Source organism: Hyla sarda, chromosome 9, assembly GCF_029499605.1.
Source record: "Hyla sarda isolate aHylSar1 chromosome 9, aHylSar1.hap1, whole genome shotgun sequence".
Lineage (NCBI taxonomy): Eukaryota > Metazoa > Chordata > Amphibia > Anura > Hylidae > Hyla > Hyla sarda.
In genome coordinates this window covers 182171187-182198366 of record NC_079197.1, presented here as the reverse complement: position 1 = coordinate 182198366, position 27180 = coordinate 182171187, and the positions used below count along the sequence as shown (strand labels likewise).

The following is a 27180-nucleotide window of genomic DNA, read 5'->3' as shown; positions in this document are numbered from 1 at the left end:
TTTCCTAATCAGGGTGCCCCCAGCTGTTGCAAAACTACAACTCCCACCATGCTCGAAAAACCCTAATGTGAAGGAAACCTCTACAAAACCATGGCTGAAGGATTGCCCTTCACTTGAGCTTAAAGGGGTACTCCGGTCGGTGGACAACTTTTTTTTTTTTTAAATCAACTGGTGCCAGAAAGTTAAACAAATTTATAAATTACTAAAAATGCTAATCCTTCCAGTACTTTTTAGCTGCTGACTACTACAGAGGAAATTATTTTCTTTTTGGAACACAGAGCTCTCTTCTGACATCACAAGCACAGTGCTCTCTGCTGACATCTCTGTCCATTTTGAGAACTGTCCAGAATAGGAGAAAATTCCCATAGCAAACATATGATGCTCTGGACAGTTCCTAAAATGGACAGAGATGTCAGCAGAGAGCACTGTGTTCATGATGTCAGCAGAGAGCACTGTCCTCGTGGTGTAAGCAGAGAGCTCTGTGTTCCAAAATGAAAAGGATTTCCTCTGTAGTAGTCAGCAGCCAATAAGTACAGGAAGGATTAAGATTTTTTAATAGAAGTAATTTAAAAAAAAAGTTTTCCACCGGAGTACCCCTTTAAGCCCAAGTGAAGGGCAATCCTTCAGCCATGGTTTTGTTGAGGTTTCCCTCACATTAGGGTTTTTGGGCATGGTGGGAGTTGTAGTTTTGCAACAGCTGGAGGCACCCTGGTTAGAAAACACTGGTCTATCTTTTAATTTTACAGTGAATATGCTGCTAGGGCATGATGGGAGTTGTAGTTTTGCTACCGCTGGAGGCACATTGGTTAAGAAACAATGTTCTAAGCCAAAAGGAAAGGGCAATCCTTCAGCCAAGGTTTCCTTGGGCATGCTGGGAGTTGTAGTTTTGCACCAACTGGAGGCACCCTGATTGAGGAACACTACTCTGAGCCCAAGGGAAGGGCAATCCTTCAGCCATGGTTTACTAGAGGTTTCCCCCACAGAGGGAGGCTTTTCTGGGCCGATGTGAGTTGCAGTTTGGCAACAGCTGGAAATCTATAGGATGAGGAACATTAATGTAGCCCATGGCCACTTACAGGCTTTCCCAGGATACAGACAACCCCATCTACCTCCCCAGGGCCCCTTTCCATGTCAGACCACTGTGCACTATATAGAATACTATCATGTAGCCTTTTACTCCTGACTTTACCGGCGCACAGAATTCTCATCTGTCTCCTAGGCAGTGGGCACCCCTTCCATGCCAGGCCCCTGTGCAGTAGATGGGTATCTAAGGATATCCATCTATTGCATTCATCTCATTCACAAGGCCTTGGAGATTACACTTTACATTCTTCATTTGTGGCTCGCACACCCCCTGGCTATGAATGTGCATGTGCTGAACACTCTATTTATCCCCCTTTGCTCCAAAGTTTCAATTTGTGTGTCCCCGGATGATGGGCTGATTATGGCCATGGTGGGAGGCAGATCCCACCGCCTGAGACTCCAAAATAAGGTGGGAGCACTCCGACCCCAGAGGCTACATGAGATGGGGTGGTGGGAGCACTCCGAAGGTTACATGAGATGGGGTGGTGGGAGCACTCTGACCCCAGAGGCTGCATGAGATGGGGTGGTGGGAGCACTCCGACCCCAGAGGCTGCATGAGATGGGGCGGTGGGAGCACTCCGAAGGTTACATGAGATGGGGTGGTGGGAGCACTCTGACCCCAGAGGCTGCATGAGATGGGGTGGTGGGAGCACTCCGACCCCAGAGGCTGCATGAGATGGGGCGGTGGGAGCACTCCGAAGGTTACATGAGATGGGTCGGTGGGAGCACTCTGTCCCCAGAGGCTACATGAGATGGGTGGTGGGAGCACTCCGACCCCAGAGGCTACATGAGATGGGGTGGTGGGAGTACTCTGACCCCAGAGGCTGCATGAGATGGGGTGGTGGGAGCACTCCGACCCCAGAGGCTACATGAAATGAAGTGGTGGGAGCACTCTGACCCCAGAGGCTATATGAGATGGGTGGTGGGAGCACTCTGACCCCAGAGGCTTTATGAGATTGGTAGTGGGAGCACTCCGACCCCAGAGGCTATATGAGATGGGTGGTGGGAGCACTCCGACCCCAGAGGCTGCATGAGATGGGGCGGTGGGAGCACTCCGAAGGTTACATGAGATGGGGCGGTGGGAGCACTCTGTCCCCAGAGGCTACATGAGATGGGTGGTGGGAGCACTCCGACCCCAGAGACTACATGAGATGGGGTGGTGGGAGCACTCTGACCCCAGAGGCTGCATGAGATGGGGTGGTGGGAGCACTCCGACCCCAGAGGCTACATGAAATGAAGTGGTGGGAGCACTCTGACCCCAGAGGCTATATGAGATGGGTGGTGGGAGCACTCTGACCCCAGAGGCTTTATGAGATTGGTGGTGGGAGCACTCCGACCCCAGAGGCTATATGAGATGGGTGGTGGGAGCACTCCGACCCCAGAGGCTATATGAGATGGGTGGTGGGAGCACTCTGACCCCAGAGGCTACATGAGATGGGGTGGTGGGAGCACTCCGACCCCAGAGGCTACATGAAATGAAGTGGTGGGAGCACTCTGACCCCAGAGGCTATATGAGATGGGTGGTGGGAGCACTCTGACCCCAGAGGCTTTATGAGATTGGTGGTGGGAGCACTCCGACCCCAGAGGCTATATGAGATGGGTGGTGGAAGCACTCTGACCCCAGAGGCTATATGAGATGGGTGGTGGGAGCACTCTGACCCCAGAGGCTGCATGAGATGGGGTGGTGGGAGCACTCCGACCCCAGAGGCTACATGAAATGAAGTGGTGGGAGCACTCTGACCCCAGAGGCTATATGAGATGGGTGGTGGGAGCACTCTGACCCCAGAGGCTTTATGAGATTGGTGGTGGGAGCACTCCGACCCCAGAGGCTATATGAGATGGGTGGTGGGAGCACTCCGACCCCAGAGGCTGCATGAGATGGGGCGGTGGGAGCACTCCGAAGGTTACATGAGATGGGGCGGTGGGAGCACTCTGTCCCCAGAGGCTACATGAGATGGGTGGTGGGAGCACTCCGACCCCAGAGACTACATGAGATGGGGTGGTGGGAGCACTCTGACCCCAGAGGCTGCATGAGATGGGGTGGTGGGAGCACTCCGACCCCAGAGGCTACATGAAATGAAGTGGTGGGAGCACTCTGACCCCAGAGGCTATATGAGATGGGTGGTGGGAGCACTCTGACCCCAGAGGCTTTATGAGATTGGTGGTGGGAGCACTCCGACCCCAGAGGCTATATGAGATGGGTGGTGGGAGCACTCCGACCCCAGAGGCTATATGAGATGGGTGGTGGGAGCACTCTGACCCCAGAGGCTACATGAGATGGGGTGGTGGGAGCACTCTGACCCTAGAGGCTGCATGAGATGGGGTGGTGGGAGCACTCTGACCTCAGGGGCTACAGGAGATGAAGTGGTGGGAGCACTTCTACCCCAGAGGCTGCATGAGATGGGGTGGTGGGAGCATTCTGACCCCAGAGGCTACATGAGATGGTTTGGTGGGAGCACTCTGACCCCAGAGGCTACATGAGATGGAGTGGTGGGAGCACTCTGACCCCAGGGGCTACAGAAGATGAAGTGGTGGGAGCACTTCTACCCCAGAGGCTACATGAGATGGAGTGGTGGGAGCACTCTGACCCCAGAGGCAACATGAGATCGGGTGGTGGGAGCACTCCGACCCCAGAGGCTACGTGAGATGGGGTGGTGGGAGCACTCTGACCCCAGAGGCTACATGAGATGGGGTGGTGGGAGAACTCTGACCCCAGAGGCTACATGAGATCAGGTGGGGGGATCACTATGACCCCAGAGGCTACATGAGATCGGGTGGGGGGATCAGTCCGACCCCAGAGGCTACATGAGATCGGGTGGGGGGATCACTCTGAACCCAGAGGCTACATGAGATTGGGTGGGGGGATCACTCTGACCCCAAAGGCTACATGAGATCGGGTGGCGGGATCAGTCTGACCCCAGAGACTACATGAGATCGGGTGGGGGGATCACTCTGAACCCGGAGGCTACATGAGATTGGGTGGGGGGATCACTCTGACCCCAGAGGCTACATGAGATCGGGTGGCAGGATCAGTCTGACTCCAGAGACTACATGAGATCGGGTGGTGGGAGCACTCTGACCCCAGAGGCTACATGAGATGGGTGGTGGGAGCACTCCGACCCCAGAGGCTACATGAGATCGGGTGGGGGGATCACTCTGACCCCAGAGGCTACATGAGATCGGGTGGGGGGATCACTCTGACCCCAGAGGCTACATGAGATCGGGTGGCGGGATCAGTCTGACCCCAGAGACTACATGAGATCGGGTGGGGGGATCACTCTGACCCCAGAGGCTACATGAGATCAGGTGGGGGGATCACTCTGACCCCAGAGGCTACATGAGATCGGGTGGTGGGAGCACTCTGACCCCAGAGGCTACATGAGATGGGTGGTGGGAGCACTCCGACCCCAGAGGCTACATGAGATCGGGTGGGGGGATCACTCTGACCCCAGAGGCTACATGAGATCGGGTGGTGGGAGCACTCTGACCCCAGAGGCTACATGAGATGGGTGGTGGGAGCACTCCAACCCCAGAGGCTACATGAGATCGGGTGGGGGGATCACTCTGACCCCAGAGGCTACATGAGATCGGGTGGGGGGATCACTCTGACCCCAGAGGCTACATGAGATCGGGTGGGGGGATCACTCTGACCCCAGAGGCTACATGAGATCGGGTGGGGGGATCACTCTGACCCCAGAGGCTACATGAGATCGGGTGGGGGGATCACTCTGACCCCAGAGGCTACATGAGATCGGGTGGGGGGATCACTCTGACCCCAGAGGCTACATGAGATGGGTGGGGGATCACTCGGACCCCAGAGGCTACATGAGATGAGTGGCGGGAGCACTCCGACCCCAGAGGCTACATGAGATGTGCAGATGTGCTTCTCCCTGTGGGATCCTTCTCTCTGTGGTTGATAACATGATAGAAGTTCAGCACAATCCTCTCCTAAGCCCTATAACCTGTTATTTCAGCTCCCCCGAGCCTCCTCTCCATCCCCAGCCCCTTCTCCATGGAGAGAGGAGACAGCTGTGCAGTGTTCAGAGGGGAGGTGCTGCTTCAGTGTTCTAGGCCCTGAATAAACAGGAGAAGGTGGAAGGACAATTTCCCTCCTATATACAAATAAATCAGTAGAATGCTGGAGGTATCAGGACCGACCGGGAATGGTTCTCATCTAACCTGCTGGACACGGGATATATCTCATATCTATCTATCTATCTCATATCTATCTATCTCATATCTATCTCATATCTATCTATCTATCTATCTCATATCTATCTATCTCATATCTATCTATCTCATATCTATCTATCTATCTCATATCTATCTATCTATCTATCTATCTCATATCTATCTATCTATCTATCTCATATCTATCTCATATCTATCTATCTCATATCTATCTCATATCTATCTATCTCATATCTATCTCATATTTATCTATCTCATATCTATCTATCTATCTATCTATCTCATATCTATCTATCTCATATCTATCTATCTATCTATCTATCTCATATGTATCTATCTCATATCTATCTATCTCATATCTATCTATCTCATATCTATCTATCTATCTCTCATATGCATCTATCTATCTATCTATCTATCTCATATCTATCTCATATCTATCAATCTCATATCTATCTATCTATCTCATATCTATCTATCTCATATCTAACTATCTATCTATCTCATATGTATCTATCTATCTATCTCATATCTATCTATCTCATATCTATCTATCTCATATCTAACAATCTATCTATCTCATATGTATCTATATATCTATCTCATATCTATCTATCTCATTTCTATGTATCTATCTATCTATTTATCTATCTATCTATCTATATATATATATATATATCTATGTCATATGTATCTATCTCATATCTATCTATCTCACATCTATCTATCTATCTCACATCTATCTATCTAGCAATAATTGGTCAGCACATCCTAATACACAAGTATTGTATAAAACGAGTATACAGGTGAACGCTGCTGTGGCTGAACTACAAATAGAAACAAGAGGGTAACAGCAGCACAAAGCTCTACGTGAAATACGTTTTACTTAGCAATACTGCTATGGTAAAAAATAGAGGTTCTTAGCTTACGATTTGGCCAAATAGTGTGTACCATCCCACCACGATAAGGGAACCTCATTTGGGACGGACCCGACACTATGAATAAGTCTCTCCTAGGCTGCACTGAGCCTCAATATCTGGGCATGTAAGGTCTAATCCCTCACCTAGTGCAATGTATCTATCTATCTATCTATCTATCTATCATCTATCTATCTCATATCTATCTATCTCATATCTATCTATCTATCTATCTATCTCATATCTATCTATCTATCTATCTATCTATCTATCTATCTATTTATCTATCTATCTCATATCTATCTATTTATCTATCTCATATCTATCTATCTATCTATCTATCTATCTCATATCTATCTCATATCTATCTATCTATATATCATCTATCTATCTCATATCTATCTATCTCATATCTATCTATCTATCTATCTATCTCATATCTATCTATCTATCTATTTATCTATCTATCTCATATCTATCTATCTATTTATCTATCTCATATCTATCTATCTATCTCATATCTATCTCATATCTATCTATCTATCTATCTATCTATCTATCTATCTATCTCACTATCTCATATCTATCTATATCTATCTATATCTATCTCATATCTATCTATATCTATCTCATATCTATCTATCTATCTATCTATCTATCTATCTCATATCTATCTATTTATCTATCTATATATATCTCTCTCATATCTATCTATCTATCTATCTCATATCTATCTCATGTCTATCTATCTATCTATCTATCTATCTATCTATCTATCTATCTATCTATCTATCAATCTATCTCCTATGCGTGTACAGTGGATGGAGCTGCACTTCCTCGGCTCCCCAGTAGAGGGCGTTGCTTCTTCCATCTCCCGGATACAATGTTTCTGTTATTTGTTACATTTCATCTTCTCTCTGCACAGATTTACCATTAACCCTTTCCTCTCCCTGCTTTGTTGAGTCAGGTGAATGGGATTTGTGCAGAACATAAATGGTGGCGTCTATCATTCCTGCTTAAAGCTTTCAGGATTTATCCATAATGCAGGGGGTTAGCAGATCTGTCCGGCTCTAATCTCCATGTTGTTTGCCATCCACAGACCTGGCATCGCTCGCAGCCAATAACCTCCTGTGAAGTCCTGGAATCTGCCCTCCTGTTACTTGGCAGAAGTCGCCCTCGTTCTATTGATTCTGTACATTCCACTCCACACATTACTGCAAATCTATACAATCCTTTAGTTTACATAAGTAATAATGCTTTAAAAAAATAAAACCCATTCGGATTCTGTCATTTTACTGTACATCAGGATGACTTTTATACAGTGATTTTTCATGTAAATTCTACCTGCAATACCGCTCTTAACCACACGGTGTGCTGTTGAGGGGAAAGCTGTGACAAGGAATTACTGAGCACAAAGAAATTTAAAGGGGTATTCCAGGAAAAAAAACTTTTTTTTATATATATAAACTGGCTCCAGAAAGTTAAACAGATTTGTAAATTACGTCTATTAAAAAATCTTAATCCTTTCAGTACTTAGGAGCTTCTGAAGTTAAGGTTGTTCTTTTCTGTCTAAATCCTCTCTGATGACACCTGTCTCGGGAAACGCCCAGTTTAGAAGCAAATCCCCATAGCAAATCTCTTCTAAACTGGGCGTTTCCCGAGACAGGTGTCATCAGAGAACACTGAGACAGAAAAGAACAACCTTAAAGGAGTAGTCCAGTGGTGACTCAGTGGTTTACAACTTATCCCCTATCTTAAGGATAGGGGATAAGTTGCAGATCGTGGGGGGTCCGACCCCTGGGGCCCCCCGCGATCTCCTGTATGGAGCGCTGACAGCCTGCGGGAAGGGGGCGTGTCGACCTTCGCATGAAGCGGCGGCCGACACGCCCCCTCAATACAACTCTATGGCAGAGCGGAAGCGCTGCCTTCGGCAATCTCCGGCTCTGCCATAGAGATGTATTGAGGGGGCGTGTCGGCCGCCGCCTCGTGCGGAGGTCGACACCCGCTATCTCGGCGGAGAGCCGGGGCCCCGTACAGAGAGATCGCGGGGGGCCCCAGCGGTTGGACCCCCCGCGATCTCAAACTTATCCCCTATCCTTAGGATAGGGGATAAGTTTTTCACCACTGGACTACCCCTTTAACTTCAGAAGCTCATAAGTACTGAAAGGATTAAGATTTTTTAATAGACGTAATTTACAAATCTGTTTAACTTTCTGGAGCCACTGCTCTAAGCCTAAGAGAAAGGCAATTCTTCAGCCATGGTTCCCTAAAGGTTTCCTTTACTAGGGGGGAAGGCAAGGGGGCAAGGGGGTGGTTCTCTCCCGAGTGCTGGGGGCTGTTTGGGAGGTATAGTCCTGCAACAGCTGGAGGCACACTGGTTCGAAAACACTGCTCTAAACGCAGGAGAAGAGCAATCCTTCAGCCATGGTTCCCTTGAGGTTTCCTCCACTGGGGAGGTTGCTCTTCTAAGTGCTGAAGGCTGTCCAGGCATGCTGGGAGTTTTAGTTTTGCAACAGCTGGAGGCACACCTGTTGGAAAATACTGCTCTAAACCCAAGAGAAGAGCAATCCTTCAGCCAGGGTTCCCTCGAGGATTCCTCTACTGGGGGTGGGTGGGGGGCTCCAGTACTAAGTGCTGGAGACTGTCCGGGCATGCTGGGAGTTGTAGTTTTGCAAAGGCTGGAAGAAAACTGGTTGGGAAACACTGTCCTAGCATAAAATGGCTGATAACAGGGATTAATAGCTTGTATTTATCGGCTTCTCCAGCAGGAGGCACTAGGATACGGGATGTGCAGCCGACCAATTAATTTGTGACAACAATTTAATGATATTGCTGCTAATCACTGTTGCAATTTTTCTGCTGCATTCCGAATACACATTAAAGGGGTACTCCGGTGGAAAACATTTTTATTTTATTTTTTTTAAATCAACTGGTGCCGGAAAGTTAAACAGATTTGTAAATCACTTCTATTAAAAAAATCTTTATCCTTCCAGTACTTTTTAGCAGCTGTATGCTCCAGAGTAAATTATTTTCTTTTTTAATTTATTTTTTATCTTGACCACAGTGCTCTCTGCTGACACCTCTGTCCGTATCAGGAACTGTCCAGAGTAGGAGAAAATTGCAAACCTATCCTGCTCTGGACAGTTCCTGACACGGACAGAGGTGTCAGCAGAGAGCACTGTGGACAAGACAAAAAAGAAATTCAAAAAGAAAATAATTTCCTCTGGAGCATACAACGGCTAATAAGTACTGGAAGGCTAAAGATTTTTTAATAGAAGTCATTTACAAATCTGTTTAACTTTCTGGCACCAGTTGATTTAAAAAAATAAAATAAAATAAAAAAATAATAAAAATGTTTTCAACCAAACTGGTGTCTGAAAGTTAAACAGATTTGTAAATGACTTCTATTAAAAAAATCTTTATCCTTCCAGTACTTATTAGCCGCTGTATGCTCCAGAGGAAATTATTTTCTTTTTGAATTTCTTTTTTGTGTGCTCTCTGCTGACACCTCTGTCCGTATCAGGAACTGTCCAGAGTAGGAGAAAATTGCAAACCTATCCTGCTCTGGACAGTTCCTGATACGGACAGAGGTGTCAGCAGAGAGCACTGTGGTCAAGATAAAAAATAAATTAAAAAATCTTTATCCTTGCAATTTTACCGCAAATAGTGCGATCATATTATCTCCATGATGCAAATCACAGATAAATTGCTAAATTCTTACATCAATTTTGAAAAAATTGCAGTAAAATTGCGGCAGTGATTAGCAGCGGAACCTCTAAATAAAGTCCCCGTGTGAACACAGCCGTACAGACAACTTCCCCATATCCTGAAACAGAAATTAATAAATTGTCCGATCTCCCTGTACAATCCTGAAACGGCTGATAACAGGGAGCAATAGATTTTACGAGCTCTTCCAAGAGCGGCGGTCCCTGCGGCAATCAATGGCCAGTACCCGCGGCTAATACAGGACATCACCGATCGCGGTGATGCCCTGTATTAACCCTTCAGACGCGGCGATCGAAGCTGACTGCCGCATCTGAAGGGAAAGTGACACTAACCCGGCTGCTCAGTCGGGCTGTTCGGGACCGCCGCGGTGAAATTGCGGCGTCCCAAACAGCTTACAGGGCACCGGGAGGGACCTTACCTGCCTCCTCGGTGTCTGCTCCGTGCCGGGATCCCCTGCATGGCCGGCGCTCTCCTTCGACGTCATCACGTCATCGCACACGCTGTCCCGTCATCCAATAGGAGCGGCGTGCGATGTGATGACGGCGACGCAGAGCGTGGATCCCGGGGAAGAAGACGTCCGGAGCGTCGGGGACACCCCGGGGACGCGGCGACAGTGATGGAGCAACATCCAGGGCAGAGGTGACGGGTCCGGAGCGGCGGGGACACGTGAGTATTACCTCCTATCCAGTGGTCTTCAACCTGCGGACCTTCAGATGTTGCAAAACTACAACTCCCAGCATGCCCGGACAGCCGTTGGCTGTCCGGGCATGCTGGGAGTTGTAGTTTTGCAAATGGGAAGCCTTAATTTACCTTTCCTGATCAGTGTGGATCCTCTGTAGGAGGCAGACAGGTGTTTGGCTGTCCGGGCATGCTGGGAGTTGTAGTTTTGCAACATCTGGAGGTCCGTAGGTTGAAAATCACTGTTGGGTTTAGAATCTTATTTTTCTAGATTTTGCACCTTTAAAATTGGGTGCGTCTTATATGCCGGTGCGTCCTATAGGGCGAAAAATACGGTAATTGCTTTGCTCTGACCTGTCGTTACCCCCTGTAATAGGGCCGAAAAATGGTCATGTGACCAATCCAGTGATAGTCTCTGCCTGCACTACTGCACACGCTGGGCCATCGGGGAACAATAGATTGGATGAGCTTGTCGTACCGCCAGCCTCTAACAGGGTGAGCAGCTCCCTCCTCAGCCTGATGGGGCAGTAGAGTGCTGGTATCACAGAGAATTGCAGATGTACCGTCCCTTTAATAGTTATTGGAGCAGAGAGACATTTGCTGATGTCGCGCAAGAAAATAAACACATTTCTCTGGTTGGTTTGGTCCATTTGATATTCAGCCCATTTGACAAGAAATAATTGGAGATGGATGAGGGGAGCGCGCGCGCAGGAGCGATCGTCCTGGTGGTCAGCTGCACTAACCTTGGCTATTGATCTCAGCAATTACACATATGACTTCCTATGCCAGCAGAAGTTTCCAGGAAGACGGATCCTGATTCTATTCTCCATTCAGGATTCCGCTCGCCCCCGGACATCGCTCCGGCCACGTTATTAGGTTAAGGCCCAGAAATTGATAAATGCATTTTTTTTTCGACATCGTCCATTTGTGTTCCAATATTTTCTCCGCTGTTATTACTGAACATATGAGAAGTGACATCGGAGAGAAGTAATCTGGAATATGGAGAAAACCGTGCGGCACTACAGACCCCAGCATGGAATCCTTCTAAATGGCATTAGAATGTCATCTCCAGAGACAGTGTGCTGCTGTATCTAAGCTTGTCATGTGTGATACTGCCTGCTGAGCTGCTGTATCTAAGCCTGCCATGTGTGATACTGTGTGCTAAGCTGCTGTATCTAAGCCTGCCATATGTGTGATACTGTCTGCTCAGCTGCTGTATTTAAGCCTGCCATGTGTGATACTGTCTGCTGAGCTGCTGTATCTAAGCCTGCCATGTGTGATACTGTCTGCTGAGCTGCTGCATCTAAGCCTGCCATGTGTTATACTGCCTGCTAAGCTGCTGTATCTAATGCTGCCATGTGTGATACTGTGTGCTGAGCTGCTGTATCTAAGCCTGCCATGTGTGATACTGCCTGCTGAGCTGCTGTATCTAAGCCGGCCATGTGCGATACTGTCTACTGAGCTGCTATATCTATGCCTGTCATGTGTGATACTACCTGCTGAGCTGCTGTATCTAAGCCTGCCATGTGTGATACTGTCTGCAGAGCTGCTGTATCTAAGCCTGCCATGTGTGATACTGTCTGCAAAGCTGCTGTATCTAATCCTGCCATGTTTGATACTGTCTGCTGAGCTGCTGTATCTAAGCCTGACATGTGTGATACTGCCTGCTGAGCTGCTGTATCTAAGCCGGCCATGTGTGATACTGTCTGCTGAGCTGCTATATCTAAGCCTGTCATGTGTTATACTGTCTGCTGAGCTGCTGGATCTAAGCCTGCCATGTGTGATACTATCTGCTGAGCTGCTGTATCTAAGCCTGCCATGTGTGATACTGTCTGCAGAGCTGCTGTATCTAAGCCTGCCATGTGTGATACTGTATGCAGAGCTGCTGTATCTAAGCCTGCCATGTTTGATACTGCATGCTGAGCTGCTGTATATAAGCCTGCCATGTGTGATACTGTATGCAGAGCTGCTGTATCTAAGCCTGCCATGTTTGATACTGCATGCTGAGCTGCTGTATATAAGCCTGCCATGTGTGATACTGTCTGCAGAGCTGCTGTATCTAATCCTGCCATGTGTGATACTGTGGGCTAAGCTGCTGTATCTAAGCCTGCCATGTGTGATACTGTGTGCTGAGCAGCGGTATATAAGCCTGCCATGTGTGATACTGTCTGCTGAGCTGCTGTATCTAAGCCTGCCATGTGTGATACTGTGTGCTGAGCTTCAGTATCTAAGTATGCATGTGTGATACTACCTGCTGAGCTGCTGTATCTAAACCTGCCATGTGTGATACTGTCTGCAGAGCTGTTGTATCTAATGCTGCCATGTGTGATACTGTGTGCTAAGATGCTGTATCTAATCCTGCCATGTGTGATACTACCTGCTGAGCTGCTGTATCTAAGCCTGCCATGTGTGATACTGTGTGCTAAGCTGCTGTATGTAAGTCTGAAATGTGTGATACTGTCTGCTGAGCTGCTGTATCTAAGCCTGCCATGTGTGATACTGCCTGCTGAGCTGCTGTATTTAAGATTGGCAATATGATATTGTCTGCTGAGCTCAGGTATCTAGGCCTGCCATGTGTGATACTGTCTGCTGAGCTTAAGCATCTAAGATTGCCAATATGATATTGTCTGCTGAGCCGCTGTATCTCAGCCTGCCATGTGTGATACTGTTTGCTGAGCTGCTGTATCCAGGGCCGGCTTTGCTACCGGCAAAAGAGGCAGCCGTCCCACCCAGTAGTAAGAAGATTACATAAGGAGGGGGTTTGTTACAGTGTGTCACTCCAGAAGTAAGGAGATTACATGAGGAGGAGGTTTGTTACAGTGTGTCACCACAGTAGTAAAGAGATTACAGGAGGAGGGGGTTTGTTACAGTGTGTCACCCCAGTAGTAAGGAGATTACATGAGGAGGAGGTTTTTTACAGTGTGTCACTGCAGTAGTAAGGAGATTACATGAGGAGGAGGTTTGTTACAGTGTGTCACCCCAGTAGTAAGGAGATTACATGAGGAGGAGGTTTGTTACAGTGTGTCATCCCAGTAGTAAGGAGATTACATGAGGAGGAGGTTTGTTACAGTTTGTCACCCCAGTAGTAAGGAGATTACATGAGGAGGAAGTTTGTTACAGTGTGCCATCCCAGTAGTAAGGAGATTACATGAGGAGGGGGTTTGTTACGGTTTGTCACCCCAGTAGTAAGGAGATTACACGAGGAGAAGGTTTGTTACAGTGTGTCACCCCAGTAGTAAGGAGATTACATGAGGAGGGGGTTTGTTACAGTGTGTCACCCCAGTAGTAAGGATATTACTTGAGGAGGAGGTTTGTTACAGTTTGTCACCGCAGTAGTAAGGAGATTACATGAGGAGGAGGTTTGTTACAGTGTGTCACCCCAGTAGTAAGGAGATTACATGAGGAGGAGGTTTGTTACAGTGTGTCACCCCAGTAGTAAGGAGAATACATGAGGAGGAGGTTTGTTACAGTGTGTCACCCCAGTAGGAAGGAAATTACATGAGGAGGAGATTTGTTACAGTGTGTCACCCCAGTAGTAAGGAGATTACATGAGGAGGGGGTTTGTTACAGTGTGTCACTCCAGAAGTAAGGAGATTACATGAAAAGGAGGTTTGTTACAGTGTGTCACCCCAGTAGTAAGGAGATTACATGAGGAGGGGGTTTGTTACAGTGTGTCACCCCAGTAGGATGGAGATTACATGAGGAGGAGGTTTGTTACAGTGTGTTACCCCAGTAGTAAGGAGATTACAGGAGGAGGGGGTTTGTTACAGTGTGTTACCCCAGTAGTAAGGAGATTACAGGAGGAGGGGGTTTGTTACAGTGCGTCACCCCAGTAGTAAGGAGATTACATGAGGAGGAAGTTTGTTACAGTGTGTCACCCCAGTAGTATGGAGATTACATGAGGAGGAGGTTTGTTACAGTTTGTCACCCCAGTAGTAAGGAGATTACATTAGGAGGAGGTTTGTTGCAGTGTTTTACCCCAATAGTAAGGAGATTACATGAGGAGGAGGTTTGTTGCAGTGTGTCACCCCAGTAGCAAGGTGATTACATGTGGAGGGGGTTTGTTACAGTGTGTCACCCCAGTAGTAAGGTGATTACATGAGGAGGAGGTTTGTTACAGTGTGTCACCCCAGTAGTAAGGAGATTACATGAGGAGGAGGTTTGTTACAGTGTGTCACCCCAGTAGTAAGGATATTACATGAGGAGGAGGTTTGTTATGGTGTGTCACCCCAGTAGTAAGGAGATTACATGAGGAGGAGGTTTGTTACAGTTTGTCACCCCAGTAGTAAAGAGATTACATGAGGAGGAGGTTTGTTACAGTGTGTCACCCTCGTAGTAAGGAGATTACATGAGGAGGGGGTTTGTTACGGTGTGTCACCACAGTAGTAAGGAGATTACATGAGGAGAAGGTTTGTTACAGTTTGTCACCCCAGTAGTAAGGAGATTACATGAGGAGGAGGTTTGTTTCAGTGTGTCACCCCAGTTGTAAGGAGATTACATGAGGAGTAGGTTTGTTACAGTGTGTCACCCTAGTAGTACGATGATAACATGAGGAGGGTGTTTGTTACAGCGTGTCACCCCAGTAGTAAGGAGATTACATGAGGAGGGGGTTTGTTACAGTGTGTCACCCCAGTAGTATGGAGATTACATGAGCAGTGGGTTTGTTACAGTGTGTCACCCCAGTAGTAAGGATATTACATGAGGAGAAGGTTTGTTACAGTTTGTCACCCCAGTAGTAAGGAGATTACATGAGGAGGAGGTTTGTCACAGTGTGTCACTCCAGTAGTAAGATTACATGAGGAGGAGGTTTGTTACAGTGTGTGACCCCAGTAGTACGATGATTACATGAGGAGGGTGTTTGTTACAGTGTATAACCCCAGTAGTAAGGAGAATACATGAGGAGGAGGTTTGTTACAGTGTGTCACCCCAGTAGGAAGGAGATTACATGAGGAGGAGATTTGTTACAGTGTGTCACCCCAGTAGTAAGGAGATTACATGAGGAGGGGGTTTGTTACAGTGTGTCACTCCAGAAGTAAGGAGATTACATGAGAAGGAGGTTTGTTACAGTGTGTCACCCCAGTAGTAAGGAGATAACATGAGGAGGGGGTTTGTTACAGTGTGTCACCCCAGTAGGATGGAGATTACATGAGGAGGAGGTTTGTTACAGTGTGTTACCCCAGTAGTAAGGAGATTACAGGAGGAGGGAGTTTGTTACAGTGTGTTACCCAAGTAGTAAGGAGATTACAGGAGGAGGGGGTTTGTTACAGTGTGTCACCCCAGTAGTAAGGAGATTACATGAGGAGGAAGTTTGTTACAGTGTGTCACCCCAGTAGTATGGAGATTACATGAGGAGGAGGTTTGTTACAGTTTGTCACCCCAGTAGTAAGGAGATTACATTAGGAGGAGGTTTGTTGCAGTGTTTCACCCCAATAGTAAGGAGATTACACGAGGAGAAGGTTTGTTACAGTGTGTCACCCCAGTAGTAAGGAGATTACATGAGCAGCAGGTTTGTTACAGTGTGTCTCCCCAGTAGTAAGGAGATTACACGAGGAGAAGGTTTGTTACAGTGTGTCACCCCAGTAGTAAGGAGATTACATGAGGAGGAGGTTTGTTACAGTGTGTCACCCCAGTAGTAAGGTGATTACATGAGGAGGAGGTTTGTTACAGTGTGTTTCCCCAGTAGTAAGGAAATTACATGAGGAGAAGGTTTGTTACAGTGTGTCACCCCACTAGTAAGGAGATTACATGAGGAGGAGGTTTGTTGCAGTGTGTCACCCCAGTAGCAAGGTGATTACATGTGGAGGGGGTTTGTTACAGTGTGTCACCCCAGTAGTAAGGTGATTACATGAGGAGGAGGTTTGTTACAGTGTGTCACCCCAGTAGTAAGGAGATTACATGAGGAGGAGGTTTGTTACAGTGTGTCACCCCAGTAGTAAGGATATTACATGAGGAGGAGGTTTGTTATGGTGTGTCACCCCAGTAGTAAGGAGATTACATGAGGAGGAGGTTTGTTACAGTTTGTCACCCCAGTAGTAAGGAGATTACATGAGGAGGAGGTTTGTTTCAATGTGTCACCCCAGTTGTAAGGAGATTACATGAGGAGTAGGTTTGTTACAGTGTGTCACCCTAGTAGTACCATGATTACATGAGGAGGGTGTTTGTTACAGTGTGTCACCCCAGTAGTAAGGAGATTACATGAGGAGGGGGTTTGTTACAGTGTGTCACCCCAGTAGTATGGAGATTACATGAGGAGTGGGTTTGTTACAGTGTGTCACCCCAGTAGTAAGGAGATTACATGAGGAGAAGGTTTGTTACAGTTTGTCACCCCAGTAGTAAGGAGATTACATGAGGAGGAGGTTTGTCACAGTGTGTCACTCCAGTAGTAAGGATATTACATGAGGAGGAGGTTTGTTACAGTGTGTGACCCCAGTAGTACGATGATTACATGAGGAGGGTGTTTGTTACGGTGTGTCACCCCAGTAGTAAGGAGATTACATGAGGAGGGGGTTGGTTAAAGTGTATAACCCCAGTAGTAAGGAGATTACATGAGGAGGAGGTTTGTTACAGTGTGTCACCCCAGTAGTAAGGAGATAACATGAAGAGGAGGTTTGTTACAGTGTGTCTTCCCAGTAGTAAGGAGATTACTTGAGGAGGAGGTTTGTTACAGTTTGTCACCCCAGTAGTAAGGAGATTACTTGAGGAGGAGGTTTGTTACAGTGTGTCACCACAGTAGTAAGGAGATTACATGAGGAGGAGGTTTGTTATTGTGTGTCACCCCAGTAGTAAGGAGAATACATGAGGAGGAGATTTGTTACAATGTGTCACCTCAGTAGTAAAGTGAAGTGTATCAAAGGGTGGAGCCAATGGGCGGGATTAAGGGACGGCAATATGAGCTTTCACCTAGGGTGGCAAAAATCCTTGCACCGGTCTTGGCTGTATCTAAGGTTGCTAATGTGATACTGTCAGCTGAGCTGCTCTATTTAGCCCTGCCATGTATGATACTATCTGCTAAATTATTGTATCTAAGCCTGTCATTTGTGATCCTGTCTGCTGAGTTGCTATATCTAAGCCTTTCATCCATATTTCTATCTGCTGCGCTGCTGTATCTAAGCCTGCCAGGTGTGATACTGTCTGTTGAGCTGTTGTAACTAACGCTTTTATCTGAGGATTACTAATGGATTGTTACGCCGAGCGCTCCGGGTCCCCGCTCCTCCCCGGAGCGCTCGCTACACTCTCCTCACTGCAGCGCTCCGGTCAGATCCACTGACCCGGGGCGCTGCGATACCGCCTCCAGCCGGGATGCGATTTGCGATGCGGGTGGCGCCCGCTCGCGATGCGCACCCCGGCTCCCGTACCTGACTCGCTCTCCGTCGGTCCTGTCCCGGCGCGCGCGGCCCCGCTCCCTAGGGCGCGCGCGCGCCGGGTCTTTGCGATTTAAAGGGCCACTGCGCCGCTGATTGGCGCAGTGGTTCAAATTAGTATGTTCACCTGTGCACTCCTTATTTATACCTCACTCCCCCTGCACTCCCTCGCCGGATCTTGTTGCCATTGTGCCAGTGAAAGCGTTTCCTTGTGTGTTCCTAGCCTGTGTTCCAGACCTCCTGCCGTTGCCCCTGACTACGATCCTTGCTGCCTGCCCCGACCTTCTGCTACGTCCGACCTTGCTTCTGTCTACTCCCTTGTACCGCGCCTATCTTCAGCAGTCAGAGAGGTTGAGCCGTTGCTAGTGGATACGACCTGGTCACTACCGCCGCAGCAAGACCATCCCGCTTTGCGGCGGGCTCTGGTGAAAACCAGTAGTGACTTAGAACCGATCCACTAGCACGGTCCACGCCAATCCCTCTCTGGCACAGAGGATCCACTACCTGCCAGCCGGCATCGTGACAGTAGATCCGGCCATGGATCCCGCTGAAGTTCCTCTGCCAGTTGTCGCTGACCTCACCACGGTGGTCGCCCAGCAGTCACAACAGATAGCGCAACAAGGCCAACAGCTGTCTCAACTGACCGTGATGCTACAGCAGCTACTACCACAGCTTCAGCAATCATCTCCTCCGCCAGCTCCTGCACCTCCTCCGCAGCGAGTGGCCGCTTCTGGTCTACGACTATCCTTGCCGGATAAATTTGATGGGGACTCTAAGTTTTGCCGTGGCTTTCTTTCCCAATGTTCCCTGCACTTGGAGATGATGTCGGACCAGTTTCCTACTGAAAGGTCTAAGGTGGCTTTCGTAGTCAGCCTTCTGTCTGGAAAAGCTCTGTCATGGGCCACACCGCTCTGGGACCGCAATGACCCCGTCACTGCCTCTGTACACTCCTTCTTCTCGGAAATTCGAAGTGTCTTTGAGGAACCTGCCCGAGCCTCTTCTGCTGAGACTGCCCTGTTGAACCTGGTCCAGGGTAATTCTTCCGTTGGCGAGTACGCCGTACAATTCCGTACTCTTGCTTCAGAATTATCCTGGAATAATGAGGCCCTCTGCGCGACCTTTAAAAAAGGCCTATCCAGCAACATTAAAGATGTTCTGGCCGCACGAGAAATTCCTGCTAACCTACATGAACTCATTCATCTAGCCACTCGCATTGACATGCGTTTTTCCGAAAGGCGTCAGGAGCTCCGCCAGGATATGGACTTTGTTCGCACGAGGCGTTTTTTCTCCCCGGCTCCTCTCTCCTCTGGTCCCCTGCAATCCGTTCCTGTGCCTCCCGCCGTGGAGGCTATGCAGGTCGACCGGTCTCGCCTGACACCTCAAGAGAGGACACGACGCCGCATGGAGAATCTCTGCCTGTACTGTGCCAGTACCGAACACTTCCTGAAGGATTGTCCTATCCGTCCTCCCCGCCTGGAAAGACGTACGCTGACTCCGCACAAAGGTGAGACAGTCCTTGATGTCTACTCTGCTTCTCCACGTCTTACTGTGCCTGTGCGGATATCTGCCTCTGCCTTCTCCTTCTCTACTATGGCCTTCTTGGATTCCGGATCTGCAGGAAATTTTATTTTGGCCTCTCTCGTCAACAGGTTCAACATCCCGGTGACCAGTCTCGCCAGACCCCTCTACATCAATTGTGTAAACAATGAAAGATTGGACTGTACCATACGTTTCCGCACGGAGCCCCTTCTAATGTGCATCGGACCTCATCACGAGAAGATTGAATTTTTGGTCCTCCCCAATTGCACTTCCGAAATTCTCCTTGGACTACCCTGGCTTCAACTTCATTCCCCAACCCTGGATTGGTCCACTGGGGAGATCAAGAGTTGGGGGCCCTCTTGTTTCAAGGACTGCCTAAAACCGGTTCCCAGTACCCCTTGCCGTGACTCTGTGGTTCCTCCTGTAACCGGTCTCCCTAAGGCCTATATGGACTTTGCGGATGTTTTTTGCAAAAAACAAGCTGAGACTCTACCTCCTCACAGGCCTTATGATTGTCCTATTGACCTCCTCCCGGGCACTACTCCACCCCGGGGCAGAATTTATCCTCTGTCCGCCCCAGAGACTCTTGCCATGTCTGAATACATCCAGGAAAATTTAAAAAAGGGCTTTATCCGTAAATCCTCCTCTCCTGCCGGAGCCGGATTTTTCTTTGTGTCCAAAAAAGATGGCTCTCTACGTCCTTGCATTGACTACCGCGGTCTTAATAAAATCACGGTAAAGAACCGCTACCCCCTACCCCTCATCTCTGAACTCTTTGATCGCCTCCAAGGTGCCCACATCTTTACCAAACTGGACTTAAGAGGTGCTTATAATCTCATCCGCATCAGAGAGGGGGATGAATGGAAAACGGCATTTAACACTAGAGATGGACACTTTGAGTATCTGGTCATGCCCTTTGGCCTGTGCAACGCCCCTGCCGTCTTCCAAGACTTTGTTAATGAAATTTTTCGTGATCTCTTATACTCCTGTGTTGTTGTATATCTGGATGATATCCTGATTTTTTTCTGCCAATCTAGAAGAACACCGCCAGCATGTCCGTATGGTTCTTCAGAGACTTCGTGACAATCAACTTTATGCCAAGAAAGAGAAATGTCTGTTTGAATGCCAATCTCTTCCTTTCCTAGGATACTTGGTCTCTGGCCAGGGACTACAAATGGATCCAGACAAACTCTCTGCCGTCTTAGATTGGCCACGCCCCTCCGGACTCCGTGCTATCCAACGTTTTTTGGGGTTCGCCAATTATTACAGGCAATTTATTCCACATTTTTCTACCGTTGTGGCTCCTATCGTGGCTTTAACCAAAAAAAATGCCGATCCCAAGTCTTGGCCTCCTCAAGCGGAAGACGCCTTTAAACGGCTCAAGTCTGCCTTTTCTTCGGCTCCCGTGCTCTCCAGACCTGACCCATCTAAACCCTTCCTATTGGAGGTTGATGCCTCCTCTGTAGGAGCTGGAGCGGTCCTTCTACAAAAAAATTCTTCCGGGCATGCTGTTACTTGTGGTTTTTTTTCTAGGACCTTCTCTCCGGCGGAGAGGAACTACTCCATCGGGGATCGAGAGCTTCTAGCCATTAAATTAGCACTTGAGGAATGGAGGCATCTGCTGGAGGGATCAAGATTTCCAGTTATTATTTACACCGATCACAAGAACCTCTCCTACCTCCAGTCTGCCCAACGGCTGAATCCTCGCCAGGCCAGGTGGTCTCTGTTCTTTGCCCGATTTAATTTTTAAATTCACTTTCGGCCTGCCGATAAGAACATTAGGGCCGATGCTCTCTCTCGTTCCTCGGATGCTTCGGAAGTTGAACTCTCTCCGCAACACATCATTCCTCCTGACTGCCTGATTTCCACTTCTCCAGCCTTCATCAGGCAAACTCCTCCAGGAAAGACCTTCGTCTCTCCACGCCAACGCCTCGGAATCCTCAAATGGGGTCACTCCTCCCATCTCGCAGGTCATGCAGGCATCAAGAAATCTGTGCAACTCATCTCTCGCTTCTATTGGTGGCCGACTCTGGAGACGGATGTCGTGGACTTTGTGCGAGCCTGCACTGTCTGTGCCCGGGATAAGACTCCTCGCCAGAAGCCCGCTGGTTTTCTTCATCCTCTGCCTGTCCCCGAACAGCCTTGGTCTCTGATTGGTATGGATTTTATTACTGACTTACCCCCATCCCGTGGCAACACTGTTATTTGGGTGGTCGTTGATCGATTCTCCAAAATGGCACATTTCATCCCTCTTCCTGGTCTTCCTTCAGCGCCTCAGTTGGCTAAACAATTTTTTGTACACATTTTTCGTCTTCACGGGTTGCCCACACAGATCGTCTCGGATAGAGGCGTCCAATTCGTGTCAAAATTCTGGAGGGCTCTCTGTAAACAACTCAAGATTAAATTAAACTTTTCTTCTGCATATCATCCTCAATCCAATGGACAAGTAGAAAGAATTAACCAGGTCTTGGGTGATTATTTACGACATTTTGTTTCCTCCCGCCAGGATGATTGGGCAGATCTTCTACCATGGGCCGAATTCTCGTATAACTTCAGAGTCTCTGAATCTTCCTCCAAATCCCCATTTTTCGTGGTGTACGGCCGTCACCCTCTTCCCTCCCTCCCTACCCCCTTGCCCTCTGGTCTGCCCGCTGTGGATGAAATTTCTCGTGATCTTTCCACCATATGGAGAGAGACCCAAAATTCTCTCTTACAGGCTTCATCACGCATGAAGAAGTTTGCGGATAAGAAAAGAAGAGCTCCTCCCATTTTTTCTCCTGGAGACAAGGTATGGCTCTCCGCTAAATATGTCCGCTTCCGTGTCCCTAGCTACAAGTTGGGACCACGCTATCTTGGTCCTTTCAAAATTTTGTGCCAGATTAATCCTGTCTCTTACAAACTTCTTCTTCCTCCTTCTCTTCGTATTCCTAATGCCTTTCACGTTTCTCTTCTTAAACCACTTATCATCAACCGTTTCTCTCCCAAACTTGTTTCCCCCACTCCTGTTTCCGGCTCCTCGGACATCTTCTCCGTCAAAGAGATTCTGGCATCCAAGAAGGTCAGAGGGAAAACTTTTTTTTTAGTTGATTGGGAGGGTTGTGGTCCAGAAGAGAGATCCTGGGAACCTGAGGACAATATTCTAGACAAAAGTCTGGTCCTCAGGTTCTCAGGCTCTAAGAAGAGGGGGAGACCCAAGGGGGGGGGTACTGTTACGCCGAGCGCTCCGGGTCCCCGCTCCTCCCCGGAGCGCTCGCTACACTCTCCTCACTGCAGCGCTCCGGTCAGATCCACTGACCCGGGGCGCTGCGATACCGCCTCCAGCCGGGATGCGATTCGCGATGCGGGTGGCGCCCGCTCGCGATGCGCACCCCGGCTCCCGTACCTGACTCGCTCTCCGTCGGTCCTGTCCCGGCGCGCGCGGCCCCGCTCCCTAGGGCGCGCGCGCGCCGGGTCTTTGTGATTTAAAGGGCCACTGCGCCGCTGATTGGCGCAGTGGTTCCAATTAGTATGTTCACCTGTGCACTCCTTATTTATACCTCACTCCCCCTGCACTCCCTCGCCGGATCTTGTTGCCATTGTGCCAGTGAAAGCGTTTCCTTGTGTGTTCCTAGCCTGTGTTCCAGACCTCCTGCCGTTGCCCCTGACTACGATCCTTGCTGCCTGCCCCGACCTTCTGCTACGTCCGACCTTGCTTCTGTCTACTCCCTTGTACCGCGCCTATCTTCAGCAGTCAGAGAGGTTAAGCCGTTGCTAGTGGATACGACCTGGTCACTACCGCCGCAGCAAGACCATCCCGCTTTGCGGCGGGCTCTGGTGAAAACCAGTAGTGACTTAGAACCGATCCACTAGCACGGTCCACGCCAATCCCTCTCTGGCACAGAGGATCCACTACCTGCCAGCCGGCATCGTGACATGGATTTTGGGTCGCACTGTACAGCCCAGTGTCAGAAAGCTGGGTTTGTGTCCGAGATCTTGGGTCTTCCAGCAGGACAATGACCCCAAACATACATCAAAAATCCCCAGAAATGGATGGCAACAAAGCGCTGGAGAGTTCTGAAGTGTCAGCAATGAGTCCAGATCTAAATCCCATTGATCACCTGTGGAGAGATCTTATAATTACTGTTGGGAAAAGTCGCCTTCCAATAAGAGACCTGGAGCAGTTTGTAAAGGAAGAGTGGTTCAACATTCCGGCTGAGAGGTGTAAGAAGCTTATTGATGCTGATAGGAAGAGTGGTCCAACATTCCGGCTGAGAGGTGTAAGAAGCTTATTGATGCTTATAGAAAGACACTGATTTCACTTATTTTTTCCAAAGGTTGTGAAACCAAATATTTAGTTACGGGTGGCAATAATTTTGCCCAGCCCATTTTTGGAGTTTGGTGACATTATGTCCAATTAGATTTTTTTCCTCCTTTTTTGGTTTAGTTCCAATACACACAAAGGGAATAAACATGTGTATAGCAAAACATGTGTTACTGCAATCCTTTAATGTGGGAAATTTTTCAGGGGTGCCAACATTTATGGCCATGACTGTACCTCCTCCATTCCCGGGGATTATAACTATCACCTATAGAGGACATTAGACAAACTCATGGAACAGGTCATGGTGCCAAGGTCACAGTCACCATTAAAGGGGTACTCCACTGCCAGACATCTTATCCCCTATACAAAGGATAGGGGATAACATGTCTGATTGGGGTTCCCGCGCTCCTGCGGCCCCCGGTGTTCTACACAAACACTGGGTTTCCGGTGGCATTGGTCGTGACATTGTGGCCACACCACCTCCATTCATGTCTATAGAAGGGGGTGTAAGGGCCATCACGCCCCCTCCCATAGACATGAATGGAGGGGGTGTGGTGTGACTTCATAAGGGGCGTGGCCTTGAAATCATGATCACTGCCTCCATCTCCGAGCATTCTGAACAAAAAGTTCAGATCACTGGAGCACCGGAGTCCCCCTTTAAGCTTGAGGGCGGGCCAAATGGTGCCTTAGCCCCACATGATGATATTTGGTGGCCCATTTACAGATTTTGCACTGGGGCCCATAAATGTCATGTCACCCCTCTGATCCACCCTATCCTGTACTTTGCAGACAGATCCTCCTTTTAGGACATCACCCGGAGTCTCTCTCCTTCTCCACTAACAAATCAGAAGGGATTTAGGTTCGGATTTGTATATTTAAAAATGAAATTGCTGCGAGGTCATAACAGAGTGAACCCAATATCAGGGAGAATGTGAAGAAGCCGAAACGAAAATCCTTCTCTTTACTTCCTAATTATTTCAGGACTGAAATCAGCAGCCGGGTTATGATGATGAGGAGGGCGAAGGACACAGGCAGAATACTGAGAATACTGCCGAGAAACCACCGGACCCAACACTACACGTTATCAATGTGATCCACAAAGGAATAATCTACACAAATACATATAAATAGAATGATAATAAAAAGAGAGAACTAAATATAGAGTAAATGTGGATGACAAAAAACAATGTACACAAATACAAATAAAGAATGATAATAATAATAACAACAACAACAACAACAATAATAATATACACAAAAATACAATAATAATATACACAAAAAATGATTAATAATAATAATAGAAATAATAATAATAATAACACACAAAAATACAATAATAATAATATACACAAAAATAATAATATACACAAAAATACAATAATAAACACAATATAATAGAAATAATAATAATAATAATAATAATAATAATAATAATAATAATAATATACACAAAAATACAATAATAATATTAATAATAATATACACAAAAATACAAATAATAATGATAAAAATAATAATAATAATAATAATAATAATAATAATATACACAAAAATACAATAAGTATAATAATAACAATAATAATATATACAAATAATAATAATAAATATTAATAATATTAATAATATACACAAATACATAGAAAGAAGATAACATATCTAAATACATATGAATAACATAATAATAAAAGAAGATAACTTATATAATAAATTTGGATGACAAAATACTGTATACAGAAATACAAATAAATAAATGACAATAAAAATAAAAAGATGACAATAAATCTAAATCTAAATATTTAAAAATGGATAAAAAATATTTACATAAAAATACAAATAATTAGACATTCAAACTAATAAAATAAGGACAAAAGGGGAGATTTATCATCATGTGATTTATCATCATTCCACCTTCCTTTTAAATTTTTTTGCGGTTTTTGGCTTACTTGCGCCAAAGTTATCAAAATGGTGCACAGACTTTGATAAATTGTGCAGAGTTGAAAAATCACCTCAGAACTTCGTGGAAGGATGTTCATTTTGTGTGGAATTTTTTTTATTTTTAAGTTTTTTTTTTACGTTTGTGCACTCGAGGAAACAGCGAGGGGATGGAGTGATAGAGGGAAGGTCAAAGGGCGGAGAAGGAGAGAAGGAAGAGACGGGGTGGTTGCAGGCTAGTTCAGGAGAGGCTTACCTCGTGAACAGGACATCCACCGGTGACCCCCGGTAACCCCAGACCTCCACTCGAGAGAGGGTGAGCTAGCGTAAAGTGTTCAGTCGAGGTTAGCAGTTTGAGATATGTAAATTTGTAAAATCAGGAGACGAGACAAAAATGGACCAGGGGCCCCAGATATTCTGAAATTTGTCTAATTGGCGTTTCGAGTCAGCAGAAAGTTCTTCCATGCTGCAAATATGTGAAACCTCCCGAAGCCAGGACAAAATAGTAGGGGGGGGGGGGGGTGTTGATTTCCACAACCTCAGAATTACCGTCCTAGCTGCAATGAGAAGGAAATGGAGGAGTCGGGACATATGTTTCGGGATCGAGGGGGATATAGGGGGAAATTTATGTGAGGGGGCAATGGCTGGGGCAATGTAGAGGGGCTTCTCGGCCTTTTGGCTAAGATCAAGTGTAGTATCTGTTCTTATCAGTTTTCATGCTGGTGGGGATGGGTGCTGCATGGAGGATGCAGGTGTACCAGGGCTTTCCGGGGCTGGTTCTGAGGAATCAGCTCGACGGCTGCCCCGATGTGACCTGTTCCCTCCAGGTCTCGCCATGAGGCTGAGAGGGTCTAGAGCCGAGGTACTTTTGTGCCTCGGGGAGTGGTGACCCCGAGGTGCCGAAACTCACTGGGAGGATGGGCTCACTGAGTTGAAGCACGGGCACCATAATCTCTTCACCTTGTGGCACTCACCTCTTGATTCCCGGCCTTCTGGCTAGGATCAGAGAAATTTTTATAGATCCGGCCGGATGTCCGGGCAGTATATCTGCACACATTCACTTATTTATTTCTTTTTGTCTCACTGTGTCACTTTTTGCGTGTTGTGTGTTCACAGGATTTGTCAGGATGCGGTAGCCCTTCTGGGTGTCCCTCCTGGCGGTCTAGGGGAGGTGTGTGTGGCCATTAGGTTCCGCACCTCCCTGCAAACACCCCGGGTACTCCTGCTTTGGCAAGGTACCTACCGTTATCGGCTCTGCGGGCAGATACCTTGGCTAACGCCAAGGGGGATGCCGGGAGCATTTGTGGTCCCCTAGTAGCTTCGGCGAAAAGGGACATCGAACCTGGAACCTCGCAGGTACCTTTTGGTCCGGAGGCGAAGGGTAAGGTTTGTTGGGGGGCCTCTCTCCTATCGGAGAAGGGCTTGCGATAGACCGCATCCTTTGTGCACG

The 27180-nt window shown here is 47.5% G+C and overlaps 1 pseudogene; it reads left to right on the top strand.

The window, feature by feature from the left end:
* Positions 1 to 26389: 26389 nt before the first annotated feature.
* LOC130292127 (U2 spliceosomal RNA) lies at positions 26390 to 26549 on the top strand (annotated as a pseudogene).
* The last annotated feature ends 631 nt before the right edge of the window (positions 26550 to 27180 follow it).